This window comes from Delphinus delphis, chromosome 18, assembly GCF_949987515.2.
Source record: "Delphinus delphis chromosome 18, mDelDel1.2, whole genome shotgun sequence".
Lineage (NCBI taxonomy): Eukaryota > Metazoa > Chordata > Mammalia > Artiodactyla > Delphinidae > Delphinus > Delphinus delphis.
This window is the reverse complement of record NC_082700.1, coordinates 29,128,360-29,155,187: the sequence shown is the minus strand read 5'-3', so window position 1 is coordinate 29,155,187 and position 26,828 is coordinate 29,128,360.

Genomic DNA, 26,828 nt, shown 5'->3' with positions numbered 1-26,828 from the left:
TGGGAAGATCCCACGTGCCATGGAGCAACTAAGCCCATGTGCCACAGCTACTGAATCTGTGCTCTAGAGCCCGTGAGCCACAACTACTGAGCTCGAGCACCACAACTACTGAAGCCTGCGTGCCTAGAGCCTGTGATCCGCAACAAATGAAGCTACTGCAATGAGAAGCCCGTGCACTGCAACAAAGAGTAGCACCCGCTCACCACAACTAGAGAAAGCCCACATGCAGCAACAAAGACCCAATGCAGCCAAAAAGAAATTTATTTTAAAAATACACAAATATTTATAGCAACTTTATTTTCAGTAAACAAAACATTGAAACCACCTATATATTCTTTAGTAAGCAAATGGTTATGTACATACATTATGTGGTAACTACATACACTTGAATACTACAACTAAAAGGAACAACCTATTAAAACATGCAACAACCAGCCTGAATAACCAGAGAATTATGCTGAAAAAAATCCTAAAACGTTATAGTGTTTGATTCTATCTATATGAAATTTTTGAAATGACAAAGTTATAGAAAACAGATTAATGTTCTGTAGATAGCTAAATATATTCTATAGGATCAGATTAGTGATTGCGAGAGGTTAATGGGGACTAGGGATGGGAGAGAAGTGGGTGTGGCTATAAAAGGGCAACATAAAGAATCCTTGTGGTAATGGAAATGTTCTGTATTCTGCCTGCATCAATGTCAATATCTTGATTTTAGTATTGTATTACAGTTTTGCAGGATGAGAGCTTTGTGGGATAATAGTATATACAAGGTCATTATATAAGTATAATACATAGTCATTATACGTCTCCATATTATTGCTTAAAACTACACGTGAATCTATAGGTATCCCAAAACAAACAATTAAAAAAAATAACTGTAGTCTAGTATATAAAATCATGTATTAAAGATGCAGTTACAAAATTGCAAAATCCCTTAATTTTTTTAAATGAATAGATGAAAACCCTTATGTACTCACATACATAAGGATATTTAAGAAAGTAATTGCCGATGAATACATTAAAGCAAAAATATTTATAATGGACAAAATATTGTCATAAAGTTAAAACAATTGATAATACATTATTTGTAAAATGGTTTCATGTAGTTAAAAGAAAAAATTATTTGTAGTAAAGTAAGAAATATCTAGTCAATTAATGTTGTACCAAAATAATTGAAATATAATATTTACATCAACCCCTTTGAAAAATAGAAAAATAATGATTTTTTTCTCAGAATTAATATTACATGATTAGAAATCTAACTCTGAAAAATAACTTACACTTAAGTAAATGTAAGAATTGAGAATCATAAATAGAGACAAATGCTGATAATTCTAAGTACATGATCGACTCAATGAAATTAGCACAGAAATTAGCACAGTTTCTCAATGAAACTGAAAGTTTATAATAGTGCTTAATTTAATAGCAGCATTCTAAAATGCATTCTTTTTCATTAGGAAATTCCTATTCTAATAATAGATTAACTGAAATGTGCTGGTCCACTGAGTAACATACTATTATAATGAGTTCAAACCAGATTCATTTGAGTCATAAAAATATAATGATAATAATAAAATGGTAATGATGATAAAGTGACTTGTATTAGGTCACTAGAGTAAGTCAGAAGTAAATGTAGTTAGAAAACTAAGGTGATCAGCCTATCCACTAAATCATGCTGCCTTTCCAATTTTAAACACTCAGTAATAATACTTATTCATTAAACATGTAACAGCAAAAATTAAAAAGCAATACATCCTGGCTGCATAAAGAGGAATAAATGGTTTCCACTTCTGGTCATTCACCTGTTTCATCCATGGTATTACCTAAGATATTAATCTCCTTTATTATTTCTGGAATTTTTTGGCTTTAATTGACTGCCTATTGCTATCTATATCTTTTGCTGTGCTTCCAGGAATAGAAAAATTCAATTCAATGGCTATATCAAATGAGGCCAGTGTATTAGTTTGCTAAGGATACCAAAACAAAGTACCGCAGACTGGTTGGTTTAAACAACAGAAATTTATTTTCTCACATTTCTGGAGGCTAGAAGTCCAAGATGAATGTGTCAACAGTGTTGGTTCCTTCTGTTCCAGGCCTCTCTCACTGCCTTGTAGATGGCTATCTTCTCCCTCCATCAGTGTCTGTGTCCAAAGTTCCTCTTCTTACAAGAACACCCATTATATTGGATTAGGGATAACCCTAAGGTCCTCATTTTAACTTCATTGCTCATATAAAGATCCTCTCTCCAAATATGGTCACATTCTAAAATACTAGGGGTAAGGACTTCAGCATACACATTTTCGAGGTACATAATTTAGTCTATAATAGTTGCAGTGCTATATATTTTGTTTTAGTGAAGGCATGAGAGAGACAAGAAGAGACTTAACACAGTAATTTGTAACTTTTCTTTAAAAGTACTGTCAAATATTAGATTTAAATGGTCTCCTTTGTAAAGGCAAGTCATTAGGAATATATTTAACTTTGGTAGCCATTGCCATATCTTGTAGAACTTCAAAGAAACGTCAGTAAGATACTTGAAAGATTATTCCACATGTGATAGAAATCAATAGCTGAATTACCCAATTTTATTAATAATGACTAGAAAAAAGTTAACAACAATTTGGGCAATTCATTTTTGCATTTAAAATATCACACACCCTAATGTTCATAGCTGCACTATTTACAATAGCCAAGACATGGAAGCAGCCTAAATGTCCATTGACAGATGAATGGATAAAGTTGTGAAATAAAATAATATTCAATTATATATAATGGAATATTATTCAGCATAAAAAGGAACAAAATAATGCCATTTGCAGCAACATGGATAGACCTACAGATTATCATACTAAGTGAAGTAAGTCAGACAAAGACAAATATCATATGATATCACTTATATATAGAATATAAAAAATATATTTTGTAACTTTACAAAACAGAAATAGACTCACAGACATAGAAAACAAACTTATGGCTACCAAATGGAAAAGGGGAGGGGTGGATAAATTAGTAGGAGTTTGGGATTAATAGATACACACTACTATATATAAAATACCAGGACTTACTGTACAGTACAGGGAACAATATTCAATATCTTGTAATAACCTATGATGGAAAAAGAATCTGAAAAAGAATCTATCTATAACTGAAACACTTCCCTGTACACCTGAAACTAACACAAAATTGTAAATCAACTATACTTCAATATAGTTGTTTTGAAAAAAGTATATGAATTTTAGATAGCTCTATTCACAAAATTACTAAATAAATTATATATCCATGAATGTTTTCTGATGTATCACTACTTGGGAGACAAAATAGTCATGGAAGAATTTGACTCATATGCTTCCATTGTCAAGGATTATTTTTAGCATTCTCAGCATCGGTTGGATAGCTATGAAGCCTATGTCAATTATTGATAGCATGAAGTATCAAAATGTTTTGAAATAACAATTTATTAGCTCTTCATCATCATTTCCTAGTATCTTACAGGAAGAACATGGCACTCTTTCATATCGTAGAACCATTAACTTTTCTTGTGAAAACTAACAGTCCTTAAATTCAAATAGATATCATTAATTAATTGAGAGTGATTGGGTAGGAAAGCAATATGGCTAAGGTAGCAGATTGATTTGGCTGATCTTGCCAATGAGTTTCATGCCCTCTTTGGTTTACCATAGGGAACTTGTCTTCGAACATATTTGTTAGAACATTAAAAGACTCAGAAGTAAAATATAGTGATAATAATGGGTTCTTTATTTAAGGCACACACATGCATGCATACATGCACACACATAGGAGAGAGAGAAAAAATGAAATTAATAATCTTAAAGCAAAAAAAAAAACAAAACTAGCAGTCAATGTCCAGTATCATTAAACTTGAGATTCAGTTTCAGTGTTAAACACATGGTATTGTAGAATGTGTATGCTTTACATACAAAATACTTCAAAGGTTAGAAAATCAATCAGCTGTGTTTTACTTGTCATGCCTGCTGGGCTTAGCCAATATAATATAATGAACACTGTTCTGTATTTTAGTTTTGTCTGAACCTGATTGATTCTCTGTAAACCCACTGTAAAAGTCAGTATATTATAGGTCAAAGGCTGCTGTGGGATGAAAAAAAGATGGTTTGAATAAGCACAAACAACCTGTGGAGATCTAGATTTAGTCAACCCTATAGTTGAAAAAATGTGGTAGCAGTAGTTTCCAAGAGCCTTGCAAAATGTTTATGTGTTACAAAATTCTATGATTTAGAGAAGACTTTCTTCTATCAATCTTTTTGTAGCCTGAGGACTGAAACAGTTATTTACAGGTTTCAGTATTTGGAGCATAAAAATAACAGTGAACTGAAGGAGTGAAAAGAGGGAGTTCTGATATGCCAATCATGACCAGCTTCCGATATTATAATTTTATATTAAAATTATACAGTGTACCTAAAATAGCCAAATTCATAGAGCCAGAAAGTACAAAGTTAGATGTCAGGGACTAGGGGGCTGGGCCGGTGGGTAGGGGGAATAGGGAGTTAGTGTTTAATGGGGACGGAGTTTCAGTTTAGGAAGGTGAAAAATTCAGGAGATGGATGATGGTGAGAGTTGCACAATGCTGTGAATATACTTAGTGCCACTGAACTGTACAGTTAAATATGGTTAAAATAGTATGTTTTATATTATGTGACTTTCACCACAATAAAAAAAAAACATTTAAAAAAATTCTGAAGAAGTAAAACAGCACTTGTAATATTCAGTGTAAAAGGATAAGAAGTACTCACTGTTAATTGTCACTGTAAAGAAAAAAAATAAGGATGAAGTGCATCATATGATATTATAACATTTTTCTGAAGTGTAAAAGAAATGTATGAATATGATGTGTATAAAGTAATCTGTAGAATTGCACCTTAAATTGTACTATGGTCTCTGCTCCTGTTTTGGGGGGTACATGTCCTAAAGGGAAAATAAAAATTTCTTTATTTAGGATGAGTCTGCATTTATGATTAAGCATGATTGTGCATGTAGAAGTATTAAAAATTCTTTATAATGATCTTAAGAGTAACCTCTTGGCAACAAAGCTTTAATCAAAACCCCGTTTCCTCCCCAAATTAATTTGAATTATATTGGCTCTTTAAAATTTTGAATGTGCTTTTATATACATTATCCCAGTTGATTCTGCTATTTCCTAGAGAGAAAGGCTAAGTCTTACTACAGGTTTGTAACTTCTTAAACATGATACTGAAATACAAAAATTTCCTAAATTTAAGATATTTTCCCACAACTCTCTAGGAAGTAAACATAACCTGAATTTACATCTTAAAACTTACAGATTGATTAGAAAATTCATCCATTTCAGTAAAAGATAGAAATAGGTTTGCTGCTGAAGACCATGGTGGGGCTATTTTATACACCTAACACGTAGAACAAAGCAAAATAAAATTGAACTCTGAAATATATGTAGTCCAAGGCTTTGGGATAAAACATTACTTACCTGTTTCTATAGAAGTATGAGGACAGCAAGACTGGTTAAGTTTGAGTAGCTAAAGACCATATAATTCACTTCAACTTTGTAAGGTCTTATTCTCATTGTCATTGATCCATCGTGAGAAAATTAAGACCAAGAGTAAAAGTAATTTGTCAAATGTCCTGCAGTAACTTCTTTCAGTAATCTTCCTTCAGACCTTGTAATAATGTTCCCCTTACTTCTTCCTCATATATCTTATGTCAGAGTGAATTCCCTGCTTGGAAAGACCTTTTCCTTCCTAGTACACACAACTTTTTCTTAGATACCTTTCTATCTTTGTTTCATATTGAAAATTTCAGATCAGTTTCTTTAAGGCACATTTTCTGTGATCCCTTGAAAATGTTATCTTTCTAACTATGCTTCCAAAGCATTAAAAATTCTTCTTTCTGCAATTACCACATTAGTAGTTTCACATGTACACACATGTTAAGCTATTTTATGAATGCCTGCCTCACTCTTTAATCTAGAAATCTCAAAAGGGTTGCTGCTTGGTTTTTCCTGACCCATTGCTATAGACTGAGTATTTTCATCCCCCCACCTCAATTAATGTGTTGAAGCCGCAGTTCCCCAGATGATGGTACTCAGAGGTGAGGCCTTTGGGAGATAATTGGATTTGAAAGAGATCCTGAGGGTAGAGCCCCTATGATGGGATTAGTTTCCTTATAAGTGGAAAGAAACACAAGATCTCTCTATCGTGTGAGAATACAGCAATAAAGTGGTTATTTATAAAATAGGAAGACGACTCTTGCCAAGAAGCCGACCATGCTGGCACCCAGCCTCTAGAACTGTGAGAGAAATGAATGTTGTTTAAACCACCCATTCTGTGGTATTCTTGTTAGAGCACCCTGAACCTACTGACACCCATGTACGGCCAGTTCCTCACACATTGCCTAACATAAAATAGGAACTCAAGTGCAATCTGTGGAGTGAAGAAATGACAGAAATGATATCCTGGATTTAAGACATCAATTCTATTACAAAGGAAGAAACTGCCATTGTAACATATGGCTCTAACTTCTCTTTTATGTAAAAAAAAAAAAAAAAGCATGAATAGGAAGACAACATCGTTTAACTTTCTTTATAAATTTTTTTGTCTGATATATACTTCTCAACCGATTCAATTATTTTTCACAGAGGTTATAGAGATATTTTAGTATTTTATCATTCCCCTGGTGATTGGAGGCATTTTGTGAATTTTTTTGAGGGGAAAGTGTTGCTACTAAGGATGATCATCTAAGGAAACAGCTTCAAAATAAATCATAATCAAATGTAGTTAAGTATCTTGGGGGAGAGCAGGAAGGCATAATCAATAAGAAGTCTAGTTGATATAATTAGTGTCATAGTATATAAAATTACAGGGCGATGTGTTCCAATAAAATGCAAAGGGAGAAGACTAATTAGCTTATCTCTTCAATGGACAGAGCAAAAGACACACAAAAAGCAGTTTAAAACTAATAATATCTCAGAAGCTAGAACACATCCATGGTTCTACTTTTTCATACAAGTACATGATACATATGTGTATTTATGTATATAAAATTAAAGTGTAAATGGTTTTATTCATTGAAATGCTTATTTGTGGCAATATTCATTCATATCTTGAATTTCAAGGTTTTAGACAGATTTAGAAATGTACACATTTAGTAGAAAGAGATCACCAAAATAATTTGTCATTGACTGTCATACATTCGACTTTTGTTCCAAATAAAATATTGAATTATTTAGATTTTCTGAGGCTATTAATAATTAAGAAATTATGATATATAGGTTTGCCTGTTTTCTTACTAGCAATTTTGAGTCAGAGAATTAAAATTTGGCAAAATTGATAAAAGTGATATCTATGTCTTCTTAGTAACCCGATCTTTAATATGACCTATAGAAAATGGGAGGATACAAAATAATCAACAAAATTATTTCATTAATGAATTATTTTAAAATGCAAATATGAACTTCTTATTCTTCTCCATTATATAATGAAGATCCAAAGTATTTTGTTAAACGTACTCAGTGTAGCATTATATAGAATTAATTATATATGTAAATATACCAACATAAATTTGTGGGTACATAATGATTTGAGTCACAGAATAATCACAGCCTTAATTTCTGTGAATCTGTGCTGTAAGGATAGAAAATCTAAACATACATTTGCTAAAAATAGTATTTAAACTATTTTATAAGAATAATTTACTTAAAACCCACAATGTCTGTTTAGGGAAGACAACACAGATCCAATGGCAATGAATGAGATGAAATAAATGCACAGGGAATTTTGAGTGTCCACAAACTCTCACCAATGCTAACCGAAATTCCATACTTTAAAATTTCTAGATCAGTTCTATTTTATAAGTTCTTGTTATGTAGCGTATGTATAGGGTTGACAAATACAAATTTGAAGAAAAAAAAAAGGATACAGAGTAGTACAAAGCATGTGCTTTGGAGTCAAGTATATATGGATTACATTCTGGACTCTACCACTTACGAGAGGTGTCATCTTAAGCAGTTAATTATAAAATGGTGAAAATAATAATACCTACTTTAGATGATTGTAAGCATTAAATAAGATATTCCATGTAAAACACACAATGCAGTAATAACGGAAAAGCATGTTAGCTCACAGGTGCTATACTTTTTAAAATACCATGTGCAGTTAATTAAAGCATTGATTTTAATTCAACTGACTATGCTAGCCATTATCTTACTTTGCACTAAATTGCTTATCTTGAGTCTTTTTTTTTTTCCTTCGTGTCCACAAATACTGGCTCCAGCCTAGTGTGATCCTTTGTTGGACAGGCAGGAGGTCTTTGTTATACACAGTTTACTCAGTATGGCTGAACATGGCCATTTGAAGTGAGCTTTTGATAAATTGCTCAGAGAACAGAAACTTAGCAAATATACCTATGTACCTCATATCTTCCCAAATATATTTATGGTCAGATTTATGCAGCTTGGTAAAGGATTTTTAGTTCATTTCACATAGGCTATTCTAACGGGAGCAGAGAATTATGTGGACACACAAAATTTCTTTATGAAGTAATTTTTGAAAGTTTCAGGATTTCATCTAGAGCCCCTCATCTCCTACCTGTTGCCTGAAATTATTTAGACAAAATGCCACAATACTACAGATTTAGATCCCCAGTATACAAAAATTTGGATTAATGTATTTTTGATCTGATAATTTATTACTCCAACACACCTGAATCAATTGCATCAGTCTTTTAGATATTTGTAGGAAATGAAGAATTTCAGGCCTTGCCTCATACTATTGATTCAGAATCTGCCTTATAACAAGTGTCTGAGCTTATTTGTATGCATAATAAAGTTTGAGGAGTAGAGATCTTAAAGGTAAATGACAAATAACAGGATCCCTGCATAAAACTTAAGTTTATGAGAATAAGAAATAAATGGTCAGAAATATTTTGGAGTTTTGGAGAAGAAAAAAGAGCAGTACCACAAGAACAAACTATAAGAAAGATAAGCCAATAATAATGCAGGATTGCTACGATTTATAGCATGTTCACATCCCATTTTACTTCCTCTCGGAAAATATAAATACCATCTTCTCAGATAATCACACCACAAGTCCAGGATTTACTGTTAATCATTCTCCTTCTTTCACATCCTAAATCTAATCCATCAAGTACTGCTAACTCTATCCCTAATTTTTACACTTGAGTTTATCCTTATCACACTGAGTCCACGTTGGTGAAGACAAATCTGAAATGAAGACTGATATTTATATTCCATATTGTTCATATTCAAAAAGTATCAGGTACCTAGAAGATTCTGCTGCACAAATTTTCACCTTCAACTTTCCCTTACAAATAAGATAGAAAGAGAAGTGTGGAGCAAAATCTATTAATGAAAATTTTCTGGAGATTACCTGACAGAAGGAAAAGATTTTAAAAAACATAATTTTTATGCCAACCCATTAAAGTGGGGTTGGGGATGGGGAAGACAGACGATAATTCATTAAAGATATTTAGTTTATCATACTCAATAATTGATATAATAATTGAACTGAGTTTTAGAAAATGAGAAGATTTTTAATAAATATCTACTAAATCAATACATGCAGTTACTGGGAAAGAAGGGCTGTGGGGCTCAGAACATCCTACACACAGAGAATTGCATGCTTATATTATGAAAAAGTTCTGAAGGACAAAGAACTTTGTGGACAATGCATATTAAAAGTTTGGGTTTTATCCTGGATGCAACTGGAAGTCATCACAAGTTTCCTTATCATAAAGGTTTTTGTATCTCACATAATTACATTTAAAAAATAATCTTATTGTGTTAATCATTTTGCAATATATATGTATATCAAATCGTCACATTATCTTGCTTAAACTTACACACTGTTATGTCTCAATAAAGTTGAAAAAAAGTAAATGTATGAATGAATTATTAAATAATCAATTGTTTCACACCATAAACTTTTATTTTCTCACAATATGCTGAATAATTTATTTGGTAAGACTGGGAGGAAAAAGAATAGTTAAGGTACTGTTTAGCAGTGTAGGTGAGACTTGAGAGCTTATGCTAAATACTAGCAAATAGGCATGTAGAAAAGAGTAGTTAAAATAAAATCAAGGAAATAGAATTGACAGCGTTTGTAATTTTGGATATGTCATCAGGGATGATTGTCAAATTTATGACTTCTGGACACAGTCAATGATGACCCTTTTCACTGTGAAAATCAAAGTACAATTCAGATCAAAGTACAGTTGAAGGCATCCTTAAGCAATAATGCAAGAAAAGAAATAGTGTCCATTAGCAGCATATTGTTAAACTGCTTCCAAAACTAAGATAAAAGTTCTTGTAAACAGTAGTGTTGTATGTATGTGTATTTAGTCTGAATTAGATTGTGTAAAGAAAGTATACTATATAGTATTGAAAATTCTTGAGACATACTACATTCTAGGTACTACATTAAACACTTCACATGTATTTATCTCTTTTAAATCTTTAAACAATCCTATGAGGTAGGTTCTACCATAATTTCCATCAATAGATGAGGAAATGAAATTTCAGAATGACTAATTTTCCCAGGTATACAAATGGGTAATGAATAAGCCAATATTAAAACCAGAGCTACCTAAGGTCTGTGTTTCATCTGTATTAGTAAGTATGCATTTTGGAAACAGATGGCACAATTGAATGTGTTAATTGTAAAGGTTTATGAAGGAACTGATTAAAGATATAATGGAAGGACTAAGGAGAACTAACAAAAGATGATTGTGAGACATAATCCCTACATGCCAGAAGGAGCAAGAGATGAGAGATGCCTGGAACTGAGAAGCAGATTTAACACCCTCTATAATGGTAGGAAAGAGAAGGTTTCCTTGAAAGATCTGTGGCCCTCAGTAGAAGAACAGAGAATTTGCAGCCTACAATAACACAAGGAAAGAGCCAGGTAAATACCATACTTGCTTCAAAAATGGGAATTTGTTTCAATACAATTGATATACTAGAGAAGATTTGTGCAGAAAAAATTTGGTTTTGCTTATTTGTAAGGAACGTTTCATGTTTCTTTTTTTGTGTGTTTATAATTTCCTGTTATTCACAAGAAAACCTAGTGAGCAGAGCAGTGTGGGGATACACAAACAAACATATACATATATTTCAAGTGTCTACTAGCTACAGTTGCCCATCAGAATCCACAGGGAATTGGTTCCAGTAGCCCCTACGGATACCAAAATTCAAGTAATTTTTATAAAATAATATATAGTATTTGCATCAAACTTATACACATCCATTACAATACTTTAAATCATCTCTAGATTACTGATTATATCTAATAAATTGTAAATGCTATGTAAATAGTTGTCAGTGCAAAGGCAAATTCAAGTTTTGCTTTCAGGAAATTTTCAAAAATATTTTTGATTAGTGGTTGAAAACAATCTATGGATATAGAACCCATAGATACAGAGGGCTGACTGTACTTCATTCATTGTGTGTGATATGAGCCATGTAATTTGAATCTGGTATTACAACTTTCTCTCCCATGTCATGTAACTCTCCTTCCCCAACTTCACAATAATTCCCAATGTGCAACTCTTTCATGTCTACATCCAGAAGCAAAGTTTGAGTCCCTTTCAAGAGAAATAGCCATATTTATTGTACCATTTATACACTTATTAACAGTAAAATGCTGTGCAACCATTATCATTAGTTTATCTCTTAATTTCTTAATGTATCACTGGTAAGATTTTGAGTGTTAAACCACCCAAACCCATTTTTCCACTAGCCCTGTGGTTTTAATTGCATAATTTTACATGGAATGTTAGAAATTAGAAACACACATATTACATTTTAGCAGAACTGACTATAAATACCCTCTCTAAATGCAAATGGAACCCACAAAACAAAGGAACCAAGTGATAAAGTTTGCTGTCTGCAGCACAAACACTTAAATCAAGAGTGGATCTGAGGAAGCAAACAGAAAATATTTACTGCAAACCTTTATACCATACTGCTTTTCATATAAGAAATAAGCATGTTTTTGAAGATCTGTAATAGAGAATATTAAAAATGCTTACAACCAAGTAAAGAGAATATATTATTTATAAATTTATATATATTTAATATTTAATATTTATATATATTTATATATATTTAAAAATCTAAGTTTAAAGAGACTGCACAATATAAATACACAAGTTACTGACATATCCAGATACACAAGTTACTGAAATACTTAGAATATATAATAGTTAGTGACAAGCCCGGAAAAATAGGAAAAAGGAAGATAGCAGAATAGGAGGGTGAGGAGTTCACCTCTCCCCACAAGTACATCAAGAATACATCTACAAATGGAACAGTTCCATAGAGTACCTGCTGAACACTAGCAGAGGACCTTAGACACCTAAAAGGACAATAAGAATCCCTGTGCAACTGAGTGGGATGAAAGAAAGAAAAGAGGAAACGAGAAAGGACCTGCACCCCTGGTGGGGAGCTGAAGGAGAAGAGAAGTTCCCACACTCAGGGAAGCTCCCTCACTGGTGGGAAGATCAACTGGGACAGAGAGGGAGCTTCGGGGGCTCGCAGGAGAGAGCAGCAAGTGGTTTGTGACAAGCAGCACAGAGTAAGACATACATTGATGACCCATGCCACAACTCTGAGTGCCCCAGGCTGAGTTCTGTGTCTGCTAGTGTGAAGAGGTGCTGGGTGCTAGAACATGGGATTTGGAGAGAAGACCCAGGGAAGGGACAACTGTTGGCTGCAAATAGACAGCCTGAAAGGATGGGAGTAAGGAACTCCACAACTGGGAAAGTTTGTGAAAGAAGCCCATGCTGCCATAGAAGCAGGGCACAATTGTTGAGTGGTGCACAAGGGGTGGGGCTGCCATTGCACCCCCTTCCCCATGCACTGGCCCCTGCCTCCACAGGTACTAGGAGGGACGCCTGCCTGAGCAGGCTAATATGCCCTTTCTGCCAAAGCCTCCTCCAGCACCACCAGCCCTGGTGGGCTTGTGTTCCATGCCCATCACCACCTCCACCCCCTCCCACCTGGGTGGGGATGTTTGGAAAGATGTCATAGGAAGAACAGACACAGAGGTGGGGCTCAAACCACAGCTGAGCCCTAGGTGCCATGCAACTGAGGAAGAAGACTGAAATTTCTCCTCATGGCTGTGGGAACTGTGGATTCACACACCTGCTGTGGGTTTTGTAAGCTTGAGACATGGGGGACGTCTAAATGGATGAGTGCTCTTGTAGTTGAGATAGGTCTAGCTTTAGCAACTGTGGACTTTGTGGTTATGCCCATGCAGGAATGTGTCCAGGTCAGAATCTGAGCTGCTTCCATGGCTCACACAGCAGGTCCAGGTACATGATCACTGCAGTCCTGGGACCTGAATTTAGTGGATCTGTGCTGGTGGCCTAGTGAAAACAATGCCTGAGAGACACTAGGGCCAATTACCAGCATACCCACAGTTAAGGTGGGGCTGAGAGCTGTTCCAACAACAGTGTAATTTGTGAGCCAGCACAATGAGTGAAAAATGACACAACAGAGTGCACTCACAGGTGAACATCTCAAAAGGAGGAAAACTCAGTGGCTTTTCTTCCAGTAGTAGTGCTCCAATCTGGCCTACCAAGGATCAGAAACACAGCTCAGAAACAGAACCAGGGAGATCTCAAGTTCAAGACAGTGGAGTAGAAAGACATGGGCTAACCCCTACTTAGGGAAACACAAAAATCACAACTAACTGCTGAACAACCATTAACAGTAAAACACAGGACCTACCAAAAAAGATACCTTACACTCAAAGACAAAGAGGAAGCCACAACAAAATGGGAGGAGGGGTGAAATCTCAATAAGATCACATCCAATACCCAGCAGGTGGGTGACACATGGACTGGAGAGCAATTGTACCACAGAGGCCCTCCCACAGGAGTGAAAGTCCTGAGCCCCACGTCACATTTCTCAGCCTGCGGGCCCAGCAACAGAAGACCCCAGAAAATCTGGCTTTGAATGGCAGTGGGGTTTCATCACAGGAAATCCATGGAACTGGGGGAAACAGAGACTCCAGTCTTGCAGGGAGCACACAATGTCCTGTGGCCACCATAACTCAGGGGAAAAAAAGCAGTGACCCCTATAAGAGACTGGGCCAGACATACCTGCTATTATTGGAGGATCCTCTGTGAAGGTGGGAGGTGGCTTTGGCTCATGTCAGGGACAGATTCTGGCAGTAGTAGTTCTGGGAAGTACTTGTTGGTGTGAGCCCTCTCAGAGGTCACAACTAGCCCCACCCAACAGCCTGTGGCCTCCAGTACTGGGAAGCCTCAGGTCAAACAACCAACAGGGTGGAACACAGCTGCACACATCAGCAGACAGGCTGCTTAAAATTTTCCTGAGTATGGCCCTTCCCATCAAAGGAACAGGACCTAGCTCCATCCACCAGTGGAATTCCTCCCATAAGGAAGCCTGCACAAGCCTCTTAGACAGCCTCATTTACCAGGGCAGATGGCATAAGCACGAAAAACTACAAGCCTGCAGAATGGAAACCACAATCACAGAAATTTAGACAAAATGAGGTGGCAGAGGAATAAGTTCCATATAAAGAAACAAGATAAAACACCAGAAGAACAACAAAGTGAAGTGGAGATATACAATCTGCCAAAAAAAGAATTCAGAATAATGATAGTGAAGATGATCCAAGTATGGAGGCAAGGATCGATAAGATGCTAGAAATATTTAACAAAAACCTAGAAGAATTAAAGAACAAACAAATGGAGATGAACAATAAAATAACTAAAATGAAAAAGAAAAAAAATAGAAGGATTCAATGCCAGAATAACTGAGGCCCAAGAACAGATAAGTGACCTGGAAGACAAAGTGGTGTAAATCACTGCCAAAGAACAGAATAAAGATAAAAGAATGAAAATAAATGAAGACAGTCTAAGAGACCTCTGGGGCAATGTCAAACACACAGTAAAGGGGGTCTCAGGAGGAGAAGAGAGAGAGAAAGGACTTGAGAAAATATTGGAAGAAATAATAGCTGAAGACTTCCCCAACATGAGAAAGGAAACAGTCACCCAAATCCAGGAAATGAAGAAAATCCCAGGCAGGATAAACCTAAGGAGGAACATGTCAAGACACATAGTAATCAAAATGACATAAATTAAAGACAAAGAAAAAATATTAAGAACAACAAGGGAAAAGTAACAAATAATATACAAAGGAACTCCCATAAAGTTATCACCTGATTTCTCAGCAGAAACTCTTCAGGCCAGAAGGGAGTGACATTATATATCTAAAGTTATGAAAGGGAAGAAACTGCAACCAAGAATACTCTACCCAGCAAGGTTCTCATTCAGAGTAATCAAAAGCTTTACAGACACATGAAAGCTAAGAGAAATCAGCACCACCAGACCAGGTAAGCAGCAAATGCTAAAGGAACTTCTCTAAGTGGAAAAGAAAGAGCCATGACTAGAAACAGAATTACAAACGGAAAAGCTCACCAGTAAAGGCAAACATACATAAAGGTGGGAAATCATCCACACACAAATATGATATCAAAACCAGCAACTGTGAGGAGAGTGCAAATGTGGGATATTTGAAAAGCATTTGAAATTAGAAGACCAGAAATTTAAAACAACATTTTTATATACATAGACTTTTACATCAAAACCTCATGGTAACCACAAACTGAAACCTACAATAGACACACACACACAAAAAGAAAAAGCAACCCAAACACAACACTAAAATTAGTCATCAAATCACAAGAGAAGAGAACAAAAGAGGAAGAGAAGAAAAAAGACCTACAAAACCAAATCCTAAACAATTAAGAAAATGTCAATAGGAACATACGTATTGATAACTACCTTAATTGTAAATGGATTAAATGCTCCAACCAAAAGACACAGACTGGCTGAATGGATACAAAAACAAGACCTGTATATATGCTGTCTACAAGAAACCCACTTCAGACCTAAGGACACATATAGACTGAAAGTGAGGGGATGGAAAAATGTATTCCATGCAAATGGAAACCAAAAGAATGCTAGAGTAGCAATACTCATATGAGACAAAATACACTTTAAAATAAAGACTGATACAAGAGTCAAGGAAGGACACTACATAATGATCAAGGGACAAATCCTAGAAAATATAACAATTTTAAATACAATACATATGTACCCAACATAGGAGCACCTCAATATATAACCTAAATGCTAACAGCCATAAAATGGGAAGTCAACAGTAACACAGTAATAGTGGGTGACTTTAACCTCCCACTTCCACCAATTGACAGATCATCCAGACAGAAAATCAATAAGAAATCACAAGCCCAAAATGACACATTAGATCAGATAGATTTAATTGATATTTATAGAACATTCCATCCAAAAGCAGCAGAATAGACTTTCTTCTCAAGTGCATGTGGAACATTCTCCAGTGCAGATCACATCTTGGGCCACAAATCAAGCCTCAGTAAATTTAAGAACATTGATATCATATCAAGCATCTTTTCTAACCACAATGCTATGAGATTAGAAATCAGTTAACAGAAAAAAATGGTAAAAAACACAAACACATGAAGGCCAAACAATATGTTACTAAATAACCAATGAATCACTGAAGAAATTAAAGAAAGAAATCAAAAAATACCTAGCAGTAAAGGACAATGAAAATACAACTATCCAAAACCCATGGGACACAGCAAAAGCAGTTCTAAGAGGGAAGTTTACAGCAATACAATCTCACCACAGGAAACAAGAAAAGTCTCATAAACAACCCAACCAACTGTCCAAGACTGAACCAGGAAGAAAGGAAAAATATGAACAGACCAATCACCAGTAATGAAATTGAAACTGATTAAAAAATTTCCAAAAAACAAAAGTTCAGGAACAGATGGCTTCACATGTGAACTCTATCAAACATTTAGAGAAGAGTTAACACCTATCCTTCTGAAACTCTTCCAAAAAATTGCAGAACAAGGAACACTCCCAAGCTCATTCTATGAGGTCACCATCACCCTGATACCAAAATCAGACAAAGATATCACAGAAAAAGAAAATTAAAGGTCAATATCACTGATGAACATAGACAAAATTCCTCAAAAATATATCAGCAAACCAAGTCCAGCAATTCATTAAAAAGATCAACACCATGCTCAACTGGGATTTATCCCAAGGATGCAAGGATTCTTCAATATATGCAAATCAATAAATGTGATATACCATATTAAAAAATTGAAGAATGAAAACCATATAGTCATCTTAATAGATGAAGAAAAAGCTTTAGACCAATTGAAAACGCATTTATGGACAAAAAAAAAAAAAAAAAAAATACTCTCCATAAAGTGGCAATAGAGGGATCCTACCTCAACATAATAAAGGCTATATAGGACAAACCCACAGCAAGCATCATTTGCTTCAGTGAAAAACTGAAAGCATTTCCTCTGAGATCATGAACAAGAAAAGGATATCCACCCTGACCACTTTTATTAAACATAGTTTGGGAAGCCCTAGCCATGACACTCAAAGAAGAAAAAGAAATAAAAGAAATAATAAAAGAAATAATAAAATAAAAAATAAAATAAAACAAAGTTAAAACACATAAATCATTTGCATTCCTATACACTAACAATGAAAGGTCAGAAATAGAAATTAAGGAAACAATCCCATTTACCATCACATCAAAAATAATAAAATACCTAGGAATAAACCTATCTAAGGAGGCAAAAGACCTGTACTCAAAACTATAAGACACTGATGAAAGAAATAAAAGATGACATAAACAGATGGAGAGATATACCATGTTCTTGGATTAGGAGAATCAATATTATCAAAATGACTATACTACCCAAGGCAATCTACAAATTCAATGCAATCCTTATCAAATTACCAAAGGCATTTTTCACAGAATTAGAACAAGAATTTCTACAATTTGTATGGAAACACAAAAGACTGCAAATAGCCAAAGTAATCTTGAGAAAGAAAAATGGTGCTGGAGGAATCAGGCCCCCTGACTTGAGACTATACTACAAAGCTACAGTAATCAAAACAGCATTGTACTGGTACCAAAACAGAAAAATGGATCAATGGAATAGGATAGAAAGGCCAGAGGTAAACCCATGCAACTATGGTCAACTAATTGATGACAAAGGAGGTAAGATATACAATGGAGCAAGGACAGTCTCTTCAATAAGTGGTAATGGGAAATCTGTACAACTACATGTAAATGAATGAAATTAGAACATTCTTTAACACCATACACAAAAATAAACTGAAAATGCATTAAAGACCTAAATGTAAGCCCAGATAGTATAAAACTCTTTTAGAAAAACATAGGCAGAACACTCTCTGACATAAATCACAGCAAGATCTTTTTTGATCCACCTCCTAGAGTAATGAAAATAGAATTCAAAATGAAAAAAAAAGGATCTAATTAAACTTACAAGCTTTTGCACAGCAAAGGAAACCACAAACAAAATAAGAAAACAACTCTCAGAATGGGAGAAAACATTTGCAAATGAAGTGACTGACAAAGGATTAATCTCCAAAATGTACAAACACCTTAGACAGCTTAATAACAGAGAAACAAAAAAAACAGTCAAAAAATGGGTAGAACATCTAAATAGACATTACTCCAAAGAAGACACACAGATGGCCAAGGAGCACATGAAAAGATGCTCAACATCATTGACTATTAGAGAAATGCAAATCAAAACTACAATGAGGTATCACTTCACACTGGTCAGGATGGGCATCATCAAAAAATCTACAAATAATAAATGCCAGAGAGCTTGTGGAGAAAAGGGAACACTTCTACACTGTTGGTGGGAATGCAAATAGGTACAGTCACGCTCCAGAACAGTATGGAATTTCCTTAAAAAAGTAAAAATAAAGCTACCATATATTTCAGCAATACCACTCCTGGGCATATACTAGGAGAAAACCATAATTTGAAAAAAAATACATGCATCCCAATGTTCATTGCAGCACTATTTACAATAGCCAAGACATGGAAGCAACCTAAATGTCCATTGACAGATGAATCAATAATGAAAATGTGGTACATATATACAATGGAATATTACTCAGTCATAAAAAAGAATGAAATAATGCCATTTACAGCAACATGGATGGACGTAGAAATTGTCATACTGAGTGAAGTCATACAGAACAAGACAAATATCATATATATGTGGAATGTAAAAAAATGGTACAAATGGACTTATTTACAAAACAGAAATAGAATTTCAAATGTAGAAAACAATCTTCTGGTTAATAGGGAGTAAAAAGGAACGAGGGATAAATTGGAAGATTGGAACTGACATATACACATTACTATATATAAAATCAATATCTAATATGGAACTACTGTATAGTGCAGGGAACTCTACTTAATACTCTATAATGACCTATATGGTAAAATAATTTAAAAACAGTGGACATATGTATATGTATCATTGATTCACTTTGCTGTACAGAAGAAAGTAACACAACATTGTAAATCAACAATACTCTAAAAAATTTTTTTTAAAAACAAAGAATAGGATAAGAGATATAGAAAATATTCAAATGAATAATACAAATAGTCCCAGAGTTACAAATATACTACAGCATAAAAATCAAAGGCTTTTGTTGAATTTTGGGTAAAAGTTTTTTTTGGAATAATTATATAAATACATAGGGAATGCAAAATAAAATTCATATAAAAAAGAATAAGTTAAAGATATTACTTGGAAAGAAGGTCAGGACTCAGGTTCTCCAGCGTGTTTTAAAGTGTTAAATAGCAATGCCAAAATTTTCAGAAAAAAAAATACAACCAACAAATTCTATATCAATTTACTCCATTGTGCATGGGTGATGATAACAGAATGGTACTCTCATATATGAACACATTCATACTCTTCATGAGTAATGTATTCTTTTCTAAAATAATACTTAGAACAATACTGCATAAGAGGGGGAAGTTAACCAAAAGAAATTATCCAAAGGTATTGAGCTTTTCTAAAATGAACAATCAATTGTAAGTGAGGACAATTTTTCCAAAACACTGCTGCATCACCATCTCATATCTTTGTTCATGTATCACCAAAATTAAGCCAAAATTTATCAACATAAATGAAAATAAATATGTAAACTAGCAAGAGATGGAAACAAGATAAACATATCTTATAAATTCTACAAAAGAAAGGAATTTGTGACAGTGTTAATTTGACCAGACTGAAAAAAAGATTACATACAAGGACCTGCTATAAGGATGTGGGAAGTCAAAAACCAAGAAAATACAAAGCCAAAAGCCTCTTTGAGAAAATGTTGAAGATTTTTAGATAGCATATCAATAAAATCACCAGCAGATATCCACTCTGGTGGTTTTAAATCATATCCACACAATCTCTGATACTTCATCAAAATTGTAAACTGATTATCTTTCCTTTGAATGTGGACTAGCTTTAATGACAAGTATCTGAAAAAAATAAAATATGGTAGTATTGATTTTGCATGATTCTGATGTTAGGTTAAAAAATATTATAAAGCCACCATACGGCTCTCTATCTCTTGGGATACCCACGCTGTAACTTAATTTACCATCTTTTAAGGAAGTCCAGGAAATATAAAGAGGTCATGTGTCTAGCTGACATTCCTGGCTAAAGTTTCAATGATAGCCAGTATCAACTATTACACATGTGAGAGAGCTAGAATTTAGCTGATCCTAACCCTCAGTCTTTGGGCCAACTCAGCTGATGCCAAATGGACCAGAGATGACATGTCACCACTGAGCTTTGTTCAACTTGCATATTTTATATATATATATATATATATATATATATATATATATATATATATAGTTGTTGCTTAAGGGACTAAGATTTATGTGGCTTGTTAATAAGTAATAGATAAGTGGAACATTCCTATAATTTCAAAAGGATTAAGAAGTGGCAAATGTTGATTATTAAAAGATTTGTAGCAGTAATTTTTCAAGGATAAATCACACGCATTCAAAATAAATCACCTGTTCAAGAAGGCCCTGGTATAACGACACATAGCTAAATACTGTGAAGGAATTGAATTATCCTAGAAAAAGCTAAGCGTTTCCATATTCTGATAATGAATTGCTCCAGGAGGGAAGCCAAAAACCAGCAACATCAAGTATTAGTAAATGAGACCAAATTAAAGAGAAAATGTTGATGGGAAATCTGCCACTATCAAAGCTACTTCAACATTAGAAAGAAACTCTATTATAGAGTTTTAGGTGACTATGGAATCATAAAATGCTAGAAAACAAACACTTGAGGCTTTTTAATTAGCTTCTGCCTACTTTTGTAGCTGACTGGCTCTTCATATTAGGAAAAACTAAATGTTCATATCTATTGGAGAAAATATACATTACATTTTAGAAATATAATCACATGGCCTAATCAACTATACATACTTCAGTAATACATTTAATTATTGTCTTATATCACATTGTATATAAACTTGTATATACAGTGAGTTTTCTATGTCTTTTGAAGAAAACTATATAAATATAACAAATATTGTTTAACACAATTTTGGAAATTCTGGCAAGCACCATAAAACAAAAGGTTTAAGAAGTATAATTATTAGAAGATAGATTTTTCTTAGATGATTCTAGAAAAAGATCAATAATCATATAATATTAAAACTCACAAGAGAGTTCAAAATAGTTGCCAAATACAAGGCTGTTTTACAAAGTTCAATACATTTCTTCTAAATCCGTAGTCACAAAAGAGAAAATATTAAAGAAAATATGCTATTAACAATAAAAATTTGAAATATAGTTCACTGTTTTTACTTCTTTCACAAAATTTGTCTGGGAATCTGGGCTTAATTTTATGTTGTGTGTAATTACTGATTTAAAAAAGAAATTAAATATATATGTACAAATTTTATGTACAACTCTTAATTATTAAATATAATTTATGTTAAGTTAAATAATACAAGTTATGTATATATTTGTTACCTATTGTATCCACTCTAATTAAATATTGTATTAAGTTAAAATAAATATATTTTAAATGCACAAAAAAAATTTTTTAGAAAAGTAAGACACCTAAAATGTCAAGGGATGTAATGCTTAGGAAATTTTGTGCAGAAATGGGTTAAAATTATAGAGGATGTTAAAAGTTTGGTTATAAAACTACAGTATGCCAAGACTTCATAATTTTCAATTCTGCTTGAAAATTGAAAATTATGGAGTCTCGAGTTTCTAACATTGATGAGATAACTAGTTAATCTTCTTCAAATCATGAGAAAAAAAAGAAAGTGCAATGTTAGAAATTTCAGACATTGGTGAAAACATGAGTGTAAGTATGAAAATAAGAAGGTGCCATTTGAAATAAACTTTAATAATCCTACTCTATGGACATAATTTTTAATAAAGTAAAAGTGATTTTAGAAGACCATGGAACCAATCAAAGAGAAGATTTTAGAAAATCTATTTCACATGACAGGAAAAAATTTCAAAAATGGTTCTTAAAATGTTCTAGTGGTAAGTTAATTCATCATGATTGATTCATTTATTTGAAAGCATCATGTTTATTTTATATATTTTCCAGGTATCTTTTTTTAGTAATAATACAACAATGTCAAATATTTGCAATTCAAAATAAGTTTTCAAAGATTGGAAGGAATTAAAAAGAACTTGTGACCACAAAAAATACAATTTTCATTATGATGTTTTTCTAAAGCAGAAGTGTTTTTTAAAAAAATGTTCAAATATATTTTAATAGATGATACTTTGCAGAGGTTGATAGTACAAGGGAAATAAAAATGGCAGAATACCTGGAGAGTTATTTTAGATGTTGCTATGTTTTGTACAAAAAGTAATTTACATCTTAGAAGATCAGAAGAATTTATTTAAGTCCAAATGCTGGAATGTTTCTAAATTTAGTGGAATTTATGGGTCATTATCATGTTGATATAACTGGTCATAAAAAGAAATCTGCATCTTATTTATCTAACAAAAGTAAAAAAGGAATTCATAACGCTAGTAGAATATAATATTCGATATGAAATACTGGGAAGTATACTAAAATAATCAATATAATTTTATTCACTATAAAATATAAAGTAACACTGAGTTGGATAAATGAAATGTTACATTTTATTTAGCTCTGTGGTTATGCATTTAAATTGAAACAAATGGCACTATTTTATCATAAAATCAAAGTTGGATCCAAACCACATAGAAGTGTTGCTCTGAATGAATTAAATTATATTCAATTATGCAAATTTATATGCATTTCCACAGTGTATCAGTGACACAGGATGAGGAAGATAACCTAGTCACCTGACATAACTCCAAAATCCAGTGACCTAAAGTAACAAGGTTTATTTTTTACTCATCCTACATGTCCAATGCTGGCCAGAAGGAAATGTAGTTTCATATGCTCAGAACTTAGATGTAAGCAACTGGAAAGTCCCAGAATGACAAAGAAGAAAGAAAGATGGAAAACCATATAATCTGCTTAACGTTTCCAACTGGAAGTGGTATAAACTCCTATTTCATTGACTAGGACAAATTATATAGTTATACCTTATTCTAAAGGGGCAGTGAAGTGCGACTCTTCCTTATTTTCAGAAAAGAAGATCTTTATACTAGTGAACAGCAGTATTGTCCCAGCCCCAAGCAAAAATATATATATACACACATTTATTTAAATATATTTACATCTATATACTTCTATATTTATTTGCTTTATCTTCTCTATGAGATAATTTAAGAATATTTCCCAAATATATTTTCATATATTATCTCACAGATTAACAAATAACTGAAAAATACATGCCAGTCATTATCTTCACACATTTGTAAATGACAGAATTAGTACTATAATCCAAGTTTTCACATTTTGAATCCTTTTTATTTTCTTGCATAGAAAAAGTTTAAAATATAAATTTTGTAAAGTCAGAAATGTTATTTCAGATATCTACTCATAACACTGAACCAAATCATTGTCTAAAATGTATCCAGGAATAAATATAAGAAATTGATTTTTACCTTGATTCCACTCAGAATTTGATATTAAGCCACAAATTCTTGAAAATTAGCAAAGCATTATTTCCCATATTGTGTTTTAATGTCTACATTTGGATCATCTGACTATTGCTACACAGTTAACCACCTCAAAAGCTTATTGCTGAGCTTCTTCATCTTCTGAACTTGTTGTGAGCTGTGGTGAGCCATCTATTTGCTTGACTAAGCGCTCAGTAAGCCAGCGAGGTCCAGGCGTTGATCTGGGAAAGATACACACATGACCACGTCCCCAAATCAACACAGGATCAGGACCATGCCAAGTGCTGGTTAACGGATCTTTCCAGAGGACCTCCGGAGATTGAGAGGACAATTTTGGCTCAGCCATCAACCTCTCCCCTGCAGAACGGCAGATGATTCTGGCTTTATGAGTTTTCTCCCAGGGAAGTTAACCCTGAGCCGAGACAGTCTTTAGATAATGTAAACCACCATCTGGCAACCTTCCCTTTTCTAGTCTATATAATCTGCAACTGTAGCACAATAAAATTTGCCTTGCAACCAAAAAACAAACAAACAAAAAAAAGCTTGTTGCTTAATACAACAATTGTCTGTTTTTATTTTTTTTTCCTCTTTATTGTATGGGTTGGTTGTATTGTTCCTGTACTGTTTTCTCAGGCTTCACTCATGTGGTTGTATTTATCTGAAAGATCAGATATCCAAGAAGGCCTCACTGTTGTCTGCTAGATAGTACTGGTTGTTAACTGGGGTACTTCACTTCTCCTTCATGTTGCTTTCTTACTCTAGTCAGTAGCAGTATCAACCTCTTCATACTGCAGTTTCAAAGCAGGCTTCTAAGCAGTTAGAAGGTAGAAGAATCAAAACCTCTTGTGGCCAAGTGCCATAATGTACCAATTACTTCCATCAAATTCTTTTGGTCAAAGCACAAGCACAACCCAGATTCAAGTGATAAGAATAGTCTCACTCTGAATGAGAAGTGATACAGAAAAAATTTGGTCATGTTTAAGCTGCTGAAGAATTTTTCATTATGATTCTATGATGTGTAATCAGATAAGTAATCTAGAATAAGACGTATAGCAAAATATTTTTAAAACTATTGATAGATAAATCTTCTTCCATTACAAGCCATACTAATTATAGGACATGAGACTAGAAAAATATTAGAGTTGAATGCCTGTGTGTGTGTGGTGTGTATGTGTGCATGTGTGTATGGGTGATAGTGGGGGAAGGAGGTTCCTTGATGTTTCAGGCCACCTTGTCATTCCTTTTTTCTTTAATCAATGTATATCAACAAAATATCTTTTGAAATTGAGTTTCCATTCATGACAACAGTGTTTTGAGGTTGCTCGCTTGCAATTAGATCATTTAACAGAGCTTCACAGCAGCTGTTTTATTCTATTGTTTTTTTTGTGAAATATATCATTTTAAGGCCAAATGAGGCATATAATTGTAAAAGTTTCTAGCATCAGTACATTTAGGATACATTTATGAAAGCTAGGTGATCTGAAATATGTTAGGGATCTTTTCACAGAACATCTACATTTAATTTTTAGAACGATGACCACAAGTGGAGTCATTTACAAAAAGGGACAGATAAAATGCTGAATGAAAATTAGACAAGAATCACCAACTGCTTACATTCAAGTGTCCTAGCAAATGATTTAGATTGACAGACAGCTTGGAGTGTTGCTAAAACGGGACCATATGTCTGATAATTTCAGGGTGATGACAGTTGAGAGAACTGAGTTTTGCCTTGATTAGGTTATAGAACTTGTGAATATCACAATCTCTGTCAGAAACTTGAGAGGCACAGACACATACTCCTCCACACCAGCCAGAGGCAGAACACAGTGCTCAGCTGAGCAGCTCATTTGAAAACTCCATGACATCCTGAACATTTTTCATGTCTTTTTGTTTTTTGACTAGACAGAATCACCCATTCCACCATCTGATCATGAGGAAAGAAACATTCTTTTATTATCAATTTGGACTGACATAGCTAAAATCAGAAATTTAAAAATGCAATTGGAAAATGGAGGAAACAATCTCGTAATATTTTTTCAAGGCTCTAAGTTCTACTTATTGCCAAATAGCTCTAACACAGAAATGTTCATAAATGCAATTTTAAATGATTATTTTTTAAAAGCTTGTGAAATATTACAAAGTTGGGAAAACAAACTAAAAATGCCAGATTCCCTACTAGCTTACTATGTATTAAAAGAAACTAACTTGAAAAGATAAATCTCAAACTACCTTCATCTCCAGTAAAGATAAAGATTTGATTACTTATAGATAAATCTTTAATGCAAGATTTATCTATAAGTTATGAACAGCATATTAGAAATATTTAAGCATAAATCTTCTCTATGACAGTGGACAAGTGTAAAGAGACAGTTCATCTTCTCCTATGAGTTACACCCAGAAGCTACTAAAGTATCAAATCTTGGAGCAAGAAGATTAATAATATTGCCTTCAATAGGTAGCATACAATGAGGATTGTGTTTGAAATTGGATGAGATTCCTCAAACATATTTAAGATATCTCTATGGCATATATATATATATATATATATATATATATATATATATATATATATATATATATAAACATCTTTATTGGAGTATAATTGCTTTACAAAGGTGTGTTAGTTCCTGCTTTATAACAAAGTGAATCAGCTATACATATACATATATACCCATATCATCTCCTCCCCCTTGTGTCTCCCTCCCACCCTCCCTATCCCATCCCTTTAGGTGATCACAAAGCACAGAGCTGATCTCCCTGTGGTATATGGCTGTTTCCCACCAGCTATCTATTTTATATTTGGTAGTGTATATAT